The sequence below is a fragment of the Populus euphratica genome, unplaced genomic scaffold, assembly GCF_000495115.2.
Source record: "Populus euphratica unplaced genomic scaffold, PopEup_1.0 scaffold546.1, whole genome shotgun sequence".
NCBI classification, from domain to species: Eukaryota; Viridiplantae; Streptophyta; class Magnoliopsida; order Malpighiales; family Salicaceae; genus Populus; species Populus euphratica.
The window spans coordinates 76,289-93,213 of NW_011500420.1; the positions used below are offsets into that span (position 1 = coordinate 76,289).

The 16,925-nt window shown below is 31.6% G+C and overlaps 1 protein-coding gene and 1 long non-coding RNA gene across 2 annotated transcripts in view; one reads left to right on the top strand and one right to left on the bottom strand.

The window, feature by feature from the left end:
* Window positions 1-16,925, top strand: part of LOC105114568 (probable terpene synthase 6) — a 55,559-nt gene that overhangs the window by 31,314 nt on the left and 7,320 nt on the right. The window contains exon 9 of the mRNA XM_011011144.1: window positions 8,158-8,165. The gene's annotated coding sequence lies outside the window, so the exon portion shown is untranslated. The remainder of the gene's footprint in view (window positions 1-8,157; window positions 8,166-16,925) is intronic.
* Window positions 12,635-16,925, bottom strand: part of LOC105114566 (uncharacterized) — a 16,435-nt gene continuing 12,144 nt past the window's right edge. The window contains exon 3 of the long non-coding RNA XR_840163.1: window positions 12,635-12,647. This is a non-coding gene — a long non-coding RNA (uncharacterized LOC105114566). The remainder of the gene's footprint in view (window positions 12,648-16,925) is intronic.

The following is a 16,925-nucleotide window of genomic DNA, read 5'->3' on the forward strand; positions in this document are numbered from 1 at the left end:
CACTCTCTATTTATAGTTGATATGAGAGACAATCTTCTTCCTTTGTTCAACAATGGTGGGCAACATTTTCTTTGGTTAGGCACCCACCATTTGACTCTTACCATGTCAACCATGGCTGCCACCGACCATTTGTGTCCACACATAACACTTATAACACATCTAAATGTGTTATACTCAGTAGGCAAGCCATTTAAAGCTAGAGTGACTATATCTTTATCAGCAAAGTAAACACCAGCAGCAGAAAGATAGTCCCTAGCTTCCTTAATGCGATGAAGATATTGTGAAACCGAATATGCTCATTTCTTGATTGTTTGTAGATTAGATTTTATTTGAAAAATGCTGGTTCTGGATACAGTTGAAAACTGTTCCTTCAGTCGATTCCATAAATCTTTGGAGCTAGTACTACCAATTGCACAAGACATAGCAAGAGGTGATAATGTAGCAGTGATCAATTGCATGATGGCTCAGTCATGCATTTTCCAAACAATGAATTCATCATTTTAAGACGAAGTGATGTCAGATTCGCATGAAGTTGAGCTGAGTTGAGGTGGACAATGAGTTGATTCATCAACATACCCCATAATGCCATTGCTTTCAAGCAAAAGCTGCATCTGAAAATTCCAATTGAGGTAGTTTAAATCATCCAGCTTGACATTAACCGATGTAGGAATAGAAGAAATGAGAGCTGTTATTGAAGATTGCAGAAGTTGAAGTTGTGAGGCAGTCACCATTGAAAGGTTATCAGATTATCAACTAGAGAGAGTGGAAGAAGAAGAAGAAGCAGAGATTATGCGGAAGCAATCAGAGAAGATCTTCAAGTGTGAGCTAAGAGCTCTGATACCATGTTAGACTGTATCCGTTGTTGTAAATGTAGAGAAATTGTTTGAGAGACTAGAGAAAATGAGAACTCTCATTATGCTCTTTATTTTCTGTTATTCAATTCAATTCAACTTTAGTTAGTTAGTTATATATATATATATATACATGCAGCTGTAACAACTTAACTGCAAGTAACTAACTTTGCTAACTGACTGACTAACAGCTAACCAACTAACAAACTTAGTAATCATGTTTACACTTATCATCACTGTACTCTAACATTACTTACAAGGATTTCTCAATTTGAACCAATCTAACTACAATGTGTTAAATTAAAAGTTGTCCACAAATTATCCAAGCAGCTGCAGAAATAAACGGTTTAATTTTTCAAGAAACCATTACTTGTAACTGCTTACGACTAAAATAACAACAACGAAGGATTTCATGATTTTCGTAATAACAGTAAATTGTGTTTAAATATCTGCCATTTTTTTTTATTGATAAATGTTTTGATTAGATTGTGTTGCAAAGTGATATTCATGAATATAATAATTGATGAACACAATTTTGCAAGTGATATTGATCCTTATAACAAGTGAAGAACATAATTCTTGGAGATTAGTACGCAAGGTAGCAAGCATAATCTTTAAAATAATTACATTCACTTAGAATTTTACGATGTCAAAGATAGCTAAAACAATTAGACTTTTGACGAGGCGACATTGCTGAACAAATCCTTTTATCTCCAAGACTACAAGCCTCTCACGCTCTACCATGCTTGGGTAGCAGGGCAGTATCAAGACCCAGCATCCTTGGTCATGCTTAATAGAAAAACCCAATATCATTAGGTCATGTTTGGCAGAATGATTTAGCAGCTGGATACTATTAGAGAATAATATAAATTATATCCTGAAACTTCACCTAACACTTTAAGTTATTGGATTGAGATGATTTTTTAACATGATATCAAAGCCTTGATAATCAAATAGTCCCTGCACAATAAAGGAGAAAATAAAAAAATAAAAAAATAAAAAAACATACATATTTGGAAGAACTAAAAAAATAATAGTAGGGAATAGAATGCCAAAGCACCTAGAAAATGGGTAAAAATTGGTTAAGGAGGTTTAAAAATACAAGGATTAAAATTTGACAGCATATCGTCGACTAATGAGAGTCCGACTGATAAAGAAAATTCAATTAAATTTTAATGAAGGTTTAATTGAATTTATGGAGGTTTTGATTGCAAGAAAAATTGATTTTGAAGTCAATTTAGGTTTTCATCGGAAGAAATTGAAGTTCTAGGGTCAAATTATAATTTTTGAGAGTTGATTTAGTCAAATCAGGGGCTTAATTGCATAAATATTGAAGTTTGAAAGCCAATTAAGGACATAGTTAAAGAAATCCAAAACCAAGGATCAAATTAGAAAAAAACACACGTAAATAGAAGGATCGAAATTAACTGATTCAGGGACTGAATTGATGAAATTGAAAGTTTATTGATCAATTGAGGGTCCAATTGCATAAATTCGAGACCAAGGACCAATTTGAAAAAGGCAGTCAACTTCACGACCGACAATTGAATTTCATAGGGATGCAATTGAATTGATTTCTAAAATGAAAATGACAATTGAGGACTTAATTGAACAAATCATAAATTAAGAACTGATTTGGATTCTGACACGTTTTTTATGCCATTTTCTTTTAAATAAAACATCATGTTTTGTCCAAAATGGTGCTGTTTTATCCACTACTAAAAAAAAGAGACCCAAATGGTGCTGTTTTGAATGTCATTATGGGTCTTTTTCTTTCCCTGGATGCACGAGGCAGGGGAAGAAGAAGACTTTTCTCCCTTGTCTTTCCCGCTCCCTCTTTCTTTGAAACCCTTAAAAAGATGCTGACAAAACATCCCCACTTGCTTGCCACGTGATGGATAAATGGAGGGGACATACCCTTTGAGTGGTTTTGGGGTAGTTGCATAATGGGTAGGTGTCCCTCTCTCCCCCTATGCCATGACTGGGTAGGGGTAGTACGTCTCCCTCTCTCCCCCTGTTTTGCATATAAATACAGGGGAGAGAGGAGAGCAAATGAGGTAGCAGCAAAGGTGGGGGAAAATAGAAAAAAAAACTAGAGAGAGAAAGTAGAAAAAGAGGACAAAAAGATGAGAAGAAAAACAAAAAAAAAAAAACAGGGGAAGAAATAGGGAGAACCACCACCACCACCTTCCTCATCGTCGCCATGAGAATTGCCTTGAGCCACTATTGATAGTAGCTCAGCCAGCAACAAAGGCAAAGGAGAAACCAAACTGAAACAGAGGGAAAAAAAATAGAGAGAAGGGGAACCCTCAGCTGCTTCAGTTCTGCCACTTCCACCACCACCACTAGCACCGTGAGCTGCCACGGGTTAGCCTCATTGCCTTTCCCTTTCTTCTTCTTCTTCTTTTTCTTCTTCTCTTCGTTGGGTGCTCCACTGTTCACATAAATAGTGCAGAGATCCACAGTTTTAATGGGCCAGCAACGCCAGCCTAGCCCAAAATGGTTGGGCCGCGTTTGGCCCAATTCTAAAAAGAAAAAGGAAATTTTTTTCTTTGGTAAAGCTGTGTTTTTTCCACATATTTTTCTACTAAATTTTGCTTGATATTGGTTTGTATTTTTATATGGTAAAAATACAGATCCGATATTAAAATACCTAGATTTCATCAAAACATTGAAAAAATTAAAAATGATATTCTTGTTCTCACATATACAACCAAGTCTCTCAAAGATAAAAAAAATCATATTGTATTTTCATACAATAAAGAAAACTTAAAAAAATATGTTTTAACATGCATTTTAGCTTTAATAACCAGTTTATTAAAGTCACGAGAACTTGGCCAATATTTCAAAAAAAATAGAAAAAATATTTTGTTTTGTTTTAGTATCAGGGATTATGAGTTTATAAGTAAAATGTATTCCTGATATTAAAAGGGTAGCTCTTGTGTGTGACATTAGAATGGTTAGGTTTTACTCGATAAGATAAGAATCTTCTTACCAAGGAGGACTTTTCTTAAACTGTAGATATACCAACAATTAGAAATATAATAAAACCATAACATATATCAAACAATAAAACAATACATCTTACCTTAGGTAGGGCGTATTTGGGGTGCTAATTCATTCCCTTTACGCAATCAGTTTTCGTGCCCAATCTCTAAGACCAATTAGAGTTCCTAGTTGTCGCACGTGTGTGGTGTCCTAGCAATCGTCCACTCTCAAGGAAAAATGTAATGGTCCATCTGGAAAATGTGGAGAGATAAGGAATTTGTATCTCTTATTAGTAGAAAATTTGAATGGGAGTCGCCACCTAGTATTTTGGTCATTAGGAACCCTAACTGGTCTCAGAGATTAGGTACGGAGACTGGTTGCGTAAAGTGAAGGTATTAGCACCCTAACTATGTCTTACCTAAGGTGAGCTGCATTATTTTCTTTTCTGATAAAATCTAAAATCTTGTCGTGGTTTCTAATTATCGGTTTGTCTACGGTTTAAGAAAAATCCTCCTTTGTAAGGAGATCCTTATTTTATCGAGTAAAAACCTAGATATTCTATGTTTTCAAAAGAAAATACCTTTTTAATATCAAGGATACATTTTATGTATAAATTCATAATCCATGATACTAAAACAACACAAAATGAAAAATTTTTGTTTTTTGATATTTTGGTCAATGTTCTCTTGACTTTAATAAACTGGTTATTAAAGTCAAAATGAATGCTAAAACATTTTTTTTTTTGGTGTATGAAAATCACAATATATTTTTTAGTTTTGAGACACTTGGTTGTAAGCATAAAAATATTTTTTAAGTTTTTTTTAAGTTGGTGAAAACAGGGTATTTCAATACCGGATTCATATTTTTTTGAAATGACAAAAAAACAAAAATAAACGTTTTGCATGCAAATGCAGACAGGGCTGAGCGAAAGGGAAATAAACAAGGTAACAAGAGGTTACCTGGGGTGGCATCGAGGCAGTGCTACTAGCGATGGAGGTGCTGTTTTTGCAATGGCGATGTTGGTGGCCGGCGTTGCTTCTCCTTTTTCTTCCTCTCCCACTTCTGTTTTTTTTTTGTTTTTTTCTTGCCTTTTCTCCTCATCTTTTCTCTCTTAACAAGGAATAATAACAAGTTATTCCGAATAATATTTTGGATATTCATCTCTTTGGGATTACTTTATCCCAAAATAAGATTTTTATATTTTTGGAATATTGGCCAACACCCTTTGGAGCTTTACAAGCATGTTGTAATAATTTTTGTGTTTAAGAAATCCATGCAAAAAAACTTCTAATATTTTTTATATAAAAAGAACGTTCAAAATATGATAGGGTATTCGCTATATGCAACATACAAAAAAACATTTTTTTTATTTTCTTTGTAAAATACACACACATCACAATTAATCATAACCAAACCACATATTAATCAAATTCTTAAGGCTTTAATAAATCAGCTATTAAATCTTAGAATATATGTAAAAACATGCTCTTACATTTTCACGAGAAATACAACTTGATTTTATTTGTCCTTCAAATATTTGACCATATACCAAATTAAAACATTAAATTCATTTTTTTTGTCTTTTTAATTTTATAGTTCTATAACATACATAAAAAAAACTACAAAACACATACAGATTCCTTTTTATTATGTTTTTCTCATACACCCACATATAATTACAAATAGGGGTGAGCATTTTCGGTTCGGTTCGGTTTTTATCTAAAAAACTAACCAAAATCAAATTTTAAAAAATTTAAAAGTTCAAACCGGAACCCAACCGGAATCGGTTCAAACCGACCAGTTTCGGTTCGGTTCGGTTCGGTTTTTTTACAAAAAAAACCGGAAAACCTGTCTTATTTTCTTTAAGGCTTTTTTGGGCTTTCTAATGGGTTTTTTAATGGGCTTTCTGATGGGTTTGTAATTAATGTAAATATTATCTAATTTTGTTACCTTCTCCTTTTCCTCCCCCCACCGGCGATGACACCCACCGTCAACTGAATAAAGAAGAAAAAAACCAAGGCAATCGATTTTAAAAACACAGGCAATCTATTTAAACCATCCATTCTCGTTTCTTCCTCATTCATTTTTTTTGCCAATGTCAAATTGGGTGGTTGGGGTAGCAATGGGGGCGACCTTGCTGCTGTGCATGTGGTCGCTGGGTCAGCGGGTTTTGTGTGGTCTGTCGTGTTTGGGCTACCGTGGGAGGCAATGAGCTAGGTCTGCTGCTGGCCGGCTGTTATGGAGGAGATCGAAGGAGAAGAAGATTTGTTGAAATGGGGGGAGTTACGCTGGCCTTTGTTCTCTTTGGTTTTATCCCAAAAGAGAGGGGGGCAACAACTTTTTTCTTCTTAGCAAAAGAAGATGAGGAGACCGAAAGAGATAGGAGTGGCCGGCTGGGGAAGAAATGGTTGTTGTGGTCTAAAGGCAAAAAATGAGGGCTGAGCTGTAGGGGCTCACTAGTGGCTGACTTAGGAGAAGAAATGGGGGGCGACCAGTGGCTGCTGTTTCTTTTATTTTTTAACAGAGGAGAGGCTGCGGCTGGAAAAAGAAGAAGGGTTTTTGTTTTCTAGGTTTTTTTTTGCTCCCTTTTCTAAAAAATTACCCCTTCGTGAATATTTTTTCCTCCCCTTATCATATGGCTAGAGATTCATTTATATAGAAAAAATCTTTACACGTGATATTTAAGAAAATATTATAATAATTATTGCAGAGATTGTCTTTTATAACCAGCACGAATCAAATCATATATCTATGATATTTTATATTACAGTGATTATTTTTCATAACCAGCACGAATCAAATCATATATCTATGATATTTTATATTGCAGTAATTATATATGATTCAATAATTATCTCCTTGACATATTGCTTCCTTAATATTAGCCCTGATGTTATATATTATCATCACATGTAAACCCTTTTTATTATTATTATTATTTATTTTTGAAAATTTATCAAAACATGGGTCAAAAATTAGATAGCAATAGGTGACTTGCCCATACAAACCCAAAGTGGTTTGTTTTTAGGGGCGACCAACCCACACACACTCACACTTACCCTAATCTATTTTCATAGGCGACCTGCCCAAACATACTCAAAGTGGTCTATTTTCAGGGGCGACCAACCCACACACTCACACTTACCGTAGTCTATTTTCATGGGTGACCTACCCACACATATTCAAAGTGGTCTATTTTCAGGGACAACCAGCCCACACACTCACCAAGCCCACACACTCACACTTACCATGGTCTATTTTCATGGGCAACCTACCCAAGTACTCAAAGTGGTCTATTTTTAAGGGTGACCTACCCAAACATACTTAAAGTGGTCTATTTTCAGGGGCGACTAGCCCACACACTTATACTAACCTTGATCTATTTTTATAGGTGACCTGCCCAAGTAGAAAAAGGAAGAGTGATCTTATTGTAATGGGTGACCTATCCAAGTGGAGGAATGGTCTCATTGTAATGGGTGACCTACCCAAATAAAAAAACATGGAGAATTGGTCAAATTATAATCGGTGACCTACCCAGATAAAATAACATTGAGAATTGGTCGAATTGTAATGGGTGACCTACCCAAACAGAAGAAGAAAAGAGTTTTGAAAGGGACGAGGGCTTAAAGGCGCACTAAAAAGGAGGTAGGGTTAGAAAATGCACTACCACAAATGGTTAGGGCTTAAAGACGCACTCAAAATAAGGTAGGGTTATAAAACGCACCACCTAAAAGATGGTGGCTTAAAGGAGCACACAAAAGAAAGTGAGGGTTCAAAGGTGGGCTCAAAAGGAAGCGAAGGCTCAAGGGCGTACTAGAAAAGGAGGTAGAGTTAGGAAATGCACTACCCAAGTGAGGGCTCAAAGACACACTAAAAAAAGAGTAAGGGCTCAAAGATGCACTCAAAAGGAAGTGAGCGCTCAATGGCACCCTCGAAAAGAAGGAAAGGGCACAAAGGCACACTCAAAAGAAGGTAGGGTTATAAAACACACTACCCAAGAAGTGATGGTGCAACATCAATCTATCAATTATGGAAGCAATGCATTATGATTGATATGCATGTATACTTACCTGAGAAATATAGGTCCCCCATTTAACACTCATTTGTTTGCTATTCGAAGCCTTCCTTGTTTTTATGTGCTGGCTCATTCGTGTGCCAGCCATCCATTCAATTGTAAATGCAATTTATTATAGGATGTCTATGATGATTTCTACTATCGTTGCTTACCAAGCATGACCATGCCCCCTAAGTGTGGTGTTACTTGATTCATCATGAATGAGCTTAAACAGTCATTCATATTCTGGATTCTTCTGAGAAATTATTCTCTCATTGATTGTGTGCATCGTAATAACACTCATCAAGAGATTTTCTATTGTCAATCCCATCCTAGTTTGTCAATCAGTTATGGACTTGCCCTTAGTTGAAACAATACTCTTCAAGTATATGTTCTCATCAATCTTCTTGAAAACTATCTAGTCGTCTAGATATGCATCTCACAACTTGCAGTAAAAGGCTCATTATTATATGCTCAATGGTCTTTTCAACAAATTCCCCTCAGCTCATCTAATTAGATTATGAAAAGAGATATCTCAGCCTCAACAATGGTGTTGCTTTTATCACCTATACTCAGGAGGTGAAGCGCATCTTTAGCCAGAAGATGATAAGAAGATGTCCTTTCTATGCAACATTGTTCTACAATTAGTCTCAATGTTGTGCATCTCTTCAATATTCATTCAAATGCAGTCATGATAATATTAATCGATAGCCATGCTTCAAAGAGTGATGATGTGAAGATGTCCTGCAGGTGCATCTTTGTTCCATAGCCAGTCTTAGTGATTTGCATCTTTTCAACATTCATTTACATTCAATTGTGTTCACATTGGTCAGTATTCATGCTTCAAAGGATAAACCCAAGATAACACTAGAAAGATGTCCTCCAGGCACATCTTTATTCTCAATTGCTTATAGAGTTCACTTGGATCATGATGTTCTTTGAACAATATTGCCCCCCAGGATGATCTGAATGTGCTCGTTCATTGATTATCTTTCTTTGAACCACATTGTCGTCAGTTCACTGATTCATCATTTAATCATCTTTTATTGCTCCCTAGCTTATCTAAATACTGCTTGTTTGTCCTTGATACAACCATATTATTTGATAGTTTCACCCACATTTAACTTGTGTTTTACCTATGTTTTATATATATAATATCTTGATGTTCTTTGTTTTATGTTTTGAAGGCACTTTTGGATGAAAGATGCAAGAAGGAGTAAATTGAAGGTAATTGGCAGATTTGTGTAAAGCATGAGCTCTATAGGTCAAAATGAAGTGATTCTAGTGGCATTAAAAATCTAACATCCATAGCTTTCTATACATCTAAAGCAAGAAAATAAAATAAGGAAGAACATGGAAATCATAGCCTTCAAAGTCAAATCTATCAATCTGCCAGTGTTGACCTTCAACCATTCTGACTTGAACATCTGGAGTTACAAAAGTCCAAATGATGCAAACTCAATTGTTTTGGATTCCTTACTCAATGGCCTATCAATTATCCAAATTTCAGCAAAAAACGATATCATACGAAGGAGATATGATTTTTTAAATTTGCCAACTAAATTTTGCCAACAAACAAGTTTCATGAAGAAACGAGTCCAAATTATGTTCCGAAGCATCTAAACCGATATCCAAATTTTTATTTCGGGAATTTAGCTCCTCTAAGTCAAAGCTTGAAGATTTCATGCAAGGCTATTTTTTATTTTTTAGAAAAATAGTTATTGAAGTACTTAAATGTAAACTGTTTATTTAAGGGAGGACTATTTTTTTATTTAAAAATATATTAAAATAATTTTTTTATTTTTAAAAATATAATTTTTAATATTAGTACATTAAAATAAATTTTAAATATATAAAAAAATTAATTTTAAATAAAATTTGTTTTTTCAAATTTTGGAAAACATGGCTCCGTGTTTTCAAATACTTTTAACTCTTTTCATCAACATTAGACAGTGATTGCCCTAGTACATTTTCAAATTTTATACACTTTTCTCTGATAGATGGTCATGATTATATACAGCGTGGTCTGAAATACTATAAAACTTTCTCTTTCTAAATTTTACTAAAGTGATTTTTTCAATGAATTAACAGTGTATGAAAGGTTTATCTCTTTACTATATATTCAATTATATAAAACAACTAAAAAGGGTGGGTGTTAACTATACATTCCAATGTTCATATTCCTCTCACAAAAGCTTATTTCACCAAGTGTTTATAATCAAAATTTTCCTTTTAGTAAGTCCTTGAAATTTTTATTGTTTTATAATTTGGTTGCTGAGCTTTTTTTCCTTTTCAATTAGTCCTTTCAAGTTCTATCATTTATGGTTTTATAATTTACTCCTTTTTTATTTGTTTTCTCTTGGTTAGCTTATATTCTTAAAATATTTTGACATTAAATTAACAAATAATTTTATGAGATAGAATTTTAGTTCATTGTTAAAAAAAATTGAGATACGAAAATTGACATAATGGAAGAAATAGAGCCTTCTTCCATTAAAGGCACACATAACTATAGTTTGGTTATTTTGGTTCCTAAAGTTTAATTTTTTTAATAACTAGTTCTTGTTATTTTAGTTCATTACATTGTATTTCTAAACTTGATAAGAGAAAGTTATTGAAAAAATAAAAAAATAAGCTATTGAGTTGACGGATTCTAACCACCAATAATTTTAATTTTAGTGTTTATAAATTTTTATTTGATAAAGTAGCTTAATAAATATGATTTTAAAATTTGATGATGTGGCAAAGGACAATGTCGTTTGCCATCACAAATTGTTGTCGCTTTCACTAGCAATTGATTAAACTAGTCCCTTCTTTTTGTTGAAATTATAAAGCCTTGATAAGCAAGGTTATCAATTAGCGTTTGAATTAAAAATACATGGAGTAAATCTATTTTGCTACGAGGAGAAATTCGTCCACTTTTTGTTATGTAGAATTTTCTATCTCCAAATCAAGTCTTACCATATCCTTTAAAACTCTATTTTCTACAGCAAAATACTTTTTAATCAACTTAAAAACTAAAAATTACAATAAATTTTTAAAAAATCCCAAATCCTAATTTACTTTTTCCAAAACCATCAAATTTTAAAACCATCTCCATTAAACTACTTTGTCAAATAAGAATTCATAGACACCAAAATTAAAGTTGTTAGTGGTTTGTAGCCGACAACTCAATAACCTTTTCTTTTAATTTTTTCAATGACTTTCTTGCTTCTTTCTTAACTTTTAATAACTAAAACATGATAAAAAATGAGTTTAGAACTGAACTATAATAACAAAAAATAGTTATTAAAAAAATTAAGTTTTAATAACCAAACTATAATTATGTGCGCCTTTAATGGAAGAAGGCTTTATTTCTTCCATTATGTCAATTTTTTAAAAGGGTTTCTCTTGGCTAGATTTTGATATATTATCTGATATCATATTATATATTTTGTAATTTTTTAAAGGGTTTCTCTTAGTAAAATTTTTATTTTTTTTAATTTTACTTTTCAATCTAAATTGATAATGCATTTTTTATTCAATTTTGATCCTCATTTATTTGTATTTTTACATGTATGTTTTCTCATTTGCTATCATTGTCTTCTTTTTTTTTCATATGATTCAAATAACCCTACTTATTTAGCTGGTTTAAACTATAATCTAAGTTTTTTTTTTTCACTAGACCCACACAAAACATATATATATATTGAAAAAATAATACAGACATGCATCGCGTTGCAACGCGGGTAGCCGGGTACCAATCTAGTATGCATATATATATATATATAGGCACACATAAACTGTCTATATTTGAAATGTATCTAAAGTGCATGTATAAGTGCAAACGTAGGCAGCTTCCCTATCTGAAATGTATCTATAAGTGCCAAAAGGCAGTCACAATCCAAATGCATGTATAATGTGGAACCCTGTTAAGAAAAGTTAGCTTATAGATGGCCATGATCAACACTTTTGATTGATTGAGTGAAATTATAAATAAGATTGAACCTTATACAGTTTTTGGCAATAATCTTGAATCTGATTTTCGAAAAGATAGAATGTAAACCACATGTTTACCGTGTTGGGATGGATTGATTTGAATCATAGACATAGAAATCGACCAATTTTTGTTTTTGTCGTTGGGATTGATTGATTTGAATCAGAGGCTTCATCAGTGTAATGTATTCTTGTGTATGTCTATATATGTATTTGAATGTAAGTGATATGCATGGAATAGCAGATAAAGCAGAATTATTTTTCAATTAATTCACAGATGAGAGCCTTCATGAAACAATTTGATCAGATTTAACCATTTACTTACAAAGATTTCTCAATTTGAACCAATCTAACTAAGATGTGTTAAATTAAAAGCTGTCCACAAATTATCCAAGCAGTTGAGGAAATAAAAAGTTACGCATAATTTAATGACAATGACAATCACAATGTGAAATATTTCCAATAATCTAAATATTATTTTTCAAGTTCCAAAAAGATTTATTTTTAGAAGCAGGGATAGCACATACAATGAATCTCAAACATATACTCGCTGTTTGTTTCATTCTGACCCTCACAATGTCTAGAGGATGCTCCATTTATGATATTAGTAGAAATCCATTCCCTTTCGTCAGTTAAATTTATATATATAAAAATTATATAATATAATTGAAGTCCTGGCAAAATTCCATTTAGTCCCCAGTTTTTTTTTTTTAAAGAAATTAAAATATTTTGGTCCATCACATTACACTCCATCATATCTGATATCATTTACAATAAGACTAAATTATAAAAAAATTAAATCAATCTTTTATTCTTTTTTTGATTTTTTGAAAATGTTTTGATGACTTTTCAAAAACATGTGAATTTAATTATTTTTATAGTTAATTTTAGATTTTAATTATTTTTCTTAGTTAGTGTTTTTATTGTTTTTTAAGTAGGAATTTACCTATATATCAATAGCTGATGTTTTATTTTTTTCATTAAAAATATGAATTAAAAAACCATTGAGATTATCAAAATTTTCTTTACTTTTATATAGTTTGAGGTTGTAATTTTAGGGTTGAGAATTCTAATTCTATCTTTTCACTTTACATTGTGTCAATTCTCATATAAAATGTAACGTGAAAGGGATTGAGAAAATATAAAGAAGAAAATTATCATGACTTGATTTTTGGATGCATGACCGACACATAAATAAGATTTCCATTTAAGGTTTCATATCTATGTGAACCCAAACTCATATACGAATTTATCATTTAAATAATTAAATCAGAGTTCAACACAGCAGTAATAATAAATTAACTTTATAATATAATTTGATTATTTTAATACAAATTTTTTGTTGTGGAGTATGAATTAGACATAAAAAAAGATGCAAATAACAACCAAAAGAGCAGATTCTGAAAGTCAAACAAAAGTTACCTACAAACAAGCTATAAGTATAAATAATGAAAGGGTAACTTCAAAAACTCAGTAAGTCGATAAGGTTCAATATACATACACGAGATAATACAACAATGAGGAACATATATACAATTATGACTCTAGGTTCTTATAGGAAAGATTCTCAAAAAAGCCATAACTAGAATATCATAAGGTAAAGTTTATCAGAAAATTAAAATACAATGATCACGAGGCTCTATACTGTGGGATGATCAGTCCACAAATATTAGTGACTTCCCCGACCAATTAAGGTTTCAAATACGATATGCACAAAGATTAACACTACCCTGTTAGCATGGATATTCTAACTAATATACCATAGATTCATATCATATTCCAACAAACAGATTCATTTCTCAAGAATCAACTCATGACATCAATCAAATGAAGAGCTATCAATTCATAATCAATTCACACATATATATTGGTTCATATTAAGAATTCAGATTCAACACTTGATCATGTTTTATCGTAACAAGGATAATAATCAACATATATATATTATCAAGAAGCATGATCCAATTCATATTAACAACTCAAATATTTATAATATTTCTCATGCATATTGAAAATTATCCACTCACCTGATTCAAAAATAAATTATGGTTCATATTAAGAATTCAGATTCAACACTTGATCATGTTTTATCGTAACAAGGATAATAATCAACATATATATATTATCAAGAAGCATGATCCAATTCATATTAACAACTCAAATATTTATAATATTTCTCATGCATATTGAAAATTATCCACTCACCTGATTCAAAAATAAATTAAACTTGAAAGCAGATACCGAAAAAAATCCTACTAATATCTCCGAGATAGAACATCAAGATTATTTGAATACAAAAGAAGACATATTAAAAATTGACTAAAAAAGAACTTACAACCTATTTAATACAATAACCTAAGGGTTTATTCCATAACCCTATATGTTTTTGAGCTAATTAGTTATTTTTCCCAAAAACTAAAAAATTAAACGATTTTTCCGAAATCTAATTCATAATAAAACAAATAATAAGACTTAATAATAATTTACTGAATAACCCTAAATTATTCATCAAACCAATATGAAAAAGTTAATATTACATCTAGGGATCAATTAGAAATTATATTATATTTTTAGGGGTCAAATTGTAATTTTATCAAATTAGAGGACCAAACTAGAAATTTCATAAATTCATAACCATACTAGGATTTTTCCCATAATTCATCCTCAGTTCTATCCAGAATCTCAAATTATGCTCTAGGTACCATTATGTAATTTTAGCATATTTTTAGGGGTCAACTTATAATTTTATCAAATTGGAGGACCAAACTAAAATATCATAAATTCCTAACTATACTGAAATTTTACCCATAATTCATCCTCATTTCTTTCCAGAATCTCAAATTATGCTCCAGGGATCATTCTGGAATTTTTAGCAGATTTTTAGGGTCAAAGTGTAATTTTGTTAAATTGGAGGACCAAGCTGAAAATATCATAAATTCATAGCTATACTGGAATTTTGTCCATAATTTATCCTCAATCCTGTCCAGAATCTCGAATTATTCTCTAGGGACCGATCTGTAATTTTTTTAATGTTTGGGGACTAAAATGTAATTTTCACAAATTGAGGAACTAAACTAAAATTTCATCATCTTCAACCTGAAATCCAGATTTTTTCACAGAACACCTACTGATATATCAAGATTTTTAACTCAAACTCATCATTTAAACAAACCATAACTTAAAATCATCATTTTTACCTAAAATCTTTCAAAATTAACTAATTAGCTCAATACCCACCCATAATATTCAAATTAATTCTTCAATCAAATCCAAAATATTTTATAAATCACATTTATACATATCAAATCATAAATTTTACCTTTTAAATTTATTTTCTCTAACTCTTTTCTTCTTCCTTTATTTTTTCCTATTTTCTCATCTTCTTTCCCTTTTTTTTTTCTTGCCGACCCTCACTTGGCATTTTCAGATCCCTCTATTTTTCTTTCTTTGTACTAGGGGTGAGCAAAAAAACCGAGAAACCGAGTAAACCGAATAAACCGAGAAAAAAACAACCAAAAAAACCGAACCGAAAAAAAAAACTGATTTAAAAAAAAAAAATTATAAAAATTTTCGGTTCGGTTTGGTTCGGTTTCGGTTTACGAAATCGGAAACCGGTAAAACCCCAACCGAACCGAACCGGTTCTGTTTAAGGGGTACTATAAATATGAAAAAAAAAACACTTTCTAATTTCTAAAACCTAATTAACCTAGACTCCTTGCAGCTGCTCCCTCAAAATCTTATTTGACCCAAAATCCTCTATGTAAATCAAAGCACAAATCATTAACGACCACTTCAAGATCTGTTCACTGCAACTCTTGATTTCACACAGGCTAGATCTTTACGTGCTTTAGTGATTAAAAGACTTTAGCTTTTTAAGGTTTTTTAATATAAAGTTTGGATTTTTATTCATGATGTTTGTGTTTTGTTTTTTATTATTTTATTTCTTGCAAATCTGGATTGTTTCTGATAGAACAACATTTTGGAACTGAAGTAAGTAAGCAGATCCTTTTCAAGATTAGATGCATGTACGTAGATTTTAATTTGTAGATTTTAATTTACAAATAGGTGGGCTCGATTATAAGCAATTAAATAGAATTTTGGATTGATCAATTTCAGCTGTTCTTTGACATGACTTCAATCCTATCAGTATAATCACACATGGGGTATCATCATCGATGATGGAAGTTAGAATCATTAATGTTAAAGAATTAAGAATATTACATCTTATCAAACTTTGCCCATGTTAATTGTTAATATTACAGCCCCTTCCCTGCATGTGTACATGGCTAAGTATTTAATAAATCATTTTTGTATTTAGCCAGTGTTGTTTTTGCTTTATAATCTATTTTTTAAATTAAATTTCATAATTTTTTTCTTGTGCTAGTCATTAAATTGATATATTTTTATGTATTTTTTTTATAATTTTAATATACTGATATAAAAAAATATTTTAATATATTTTTAATTAAAAAATATAGTAGTAATATACATTAGCACTTTGGCTCACAAAAAGAGTTAGTCTTTTCTAGTCTTTGCTGCATGCCAACTTTATGCAATGAAAAGAGCAATCCATATCCTTAAAACTAACTATCCATTTGATTTCTTATAAATTAAAATCTACGTATATGTATTTAAGTTTCTATTAGTTTGATAATTTCTTTGAATTTTAGTACATTTAAGTCTATTATAAATTATGGGTTTTTAAGTTTTAACATGTTTTTGTGATAACAGATGGAAAATATTCAAATTCAAAATGCTTCATCCACGAGCACAACACCAACATCAACCACTTCTCCAACTTCAAAAACTAACACAGAATCAACCAATGCAGGATCCACCACATACACAAAAGGTAAACAACCCGAAGTCCTTATATCTAGGAAAAGAAATGTTGAAGATAGAAAAAAGTCACAAATTTGGGATCACTTTACAAAACTTGATGTTGATCTTAAAGCCCCTAGAGCTGAATGTAATTATTGTGGAAAACATTATGCATGTCATACTATTGTTAATGGCACAAGTAATATGTGGAGTCATTTAAAAGTGTGCAAGAAGTT